Below are 710 nucleotides of genomic sequence, written 5' to 3'. Positions count from 1 at the left end.
ATACTAAGATAATACAAAAACATAGTAATAACTTTCAGTTGCATAGGTGCTTCCTTAAAGAGTTTGACATTTAAAATGAATGTGTTTAAGAGCTCTCAGGTCCTAGTGGGCTGATTTTGCTTTCTTTTTATTGTTAGGTCAGAGACTTTTGCATGGCCTGCCTCAGCTCCACTCACACTCCACTTTGTTACTGATTTTGGGTTTAGCTGGGAGTTTTGCAGATTTGGTGAAAGCAAGAGTCTCAACCCTGGGCTTAAAAACCGTGGTTCAGGAAATTCAGCTCTGTCTCATTTTTCCATCCTTATGTACTGTGAGTGTTTGAAAACTGTAAGCATTGCTGGTTGATACTCATAAACTAAACCTACTGTAATTGTGGCATACTGTGTCTATTAAGCGTACTGATTTCTTACTGTGAGGAGAAATCATTATCCTTAACAGAAGCAATGTCAATAGATTTGGTGATTTTGTAGAACACTCCAGTTTTGCTTATTGTGTTTGATTCTGCACATTCAGTGAAAACCCAGGAAGTGATGTGGCTTACATGCAGAAAGGCAGAAAGCAAGAATGTTGATTCAGCTGGGTTAGACTGTCATACAAGAATTTATAACCCAGAACAAACCTGCAAGTAATGTTTGCTTTTTTGCTTATCATAACCACATTTTTGTAACTGTAACCATCATTACCAGACATCGTAGAGAGCTATGCTTTAT

The sequence above is a fragment of the Acanthochromis polyacanthus genome, chromosome 17 (genome assembly GCF_021347895.1).
Source record: "Acanthochromis polyacanthus isolate Apoly-LR-REF ecotype Palm Island chromosome 17, KAUST_Apoly_ChrSc, whole genome shotgun sequence".
Classification (NCBI taxonomy): domain Eukaryota; kingdom Metazoa; phylum Chordata; class Actinopteri; family Pomacentridae; genus Acanthochromis; species Acanthochromis polyacanthus.
The sequence above is the reverse complement of the archived record's forward strand: the minus strand, read 5'-3'. Positions refer to the sequence as shown.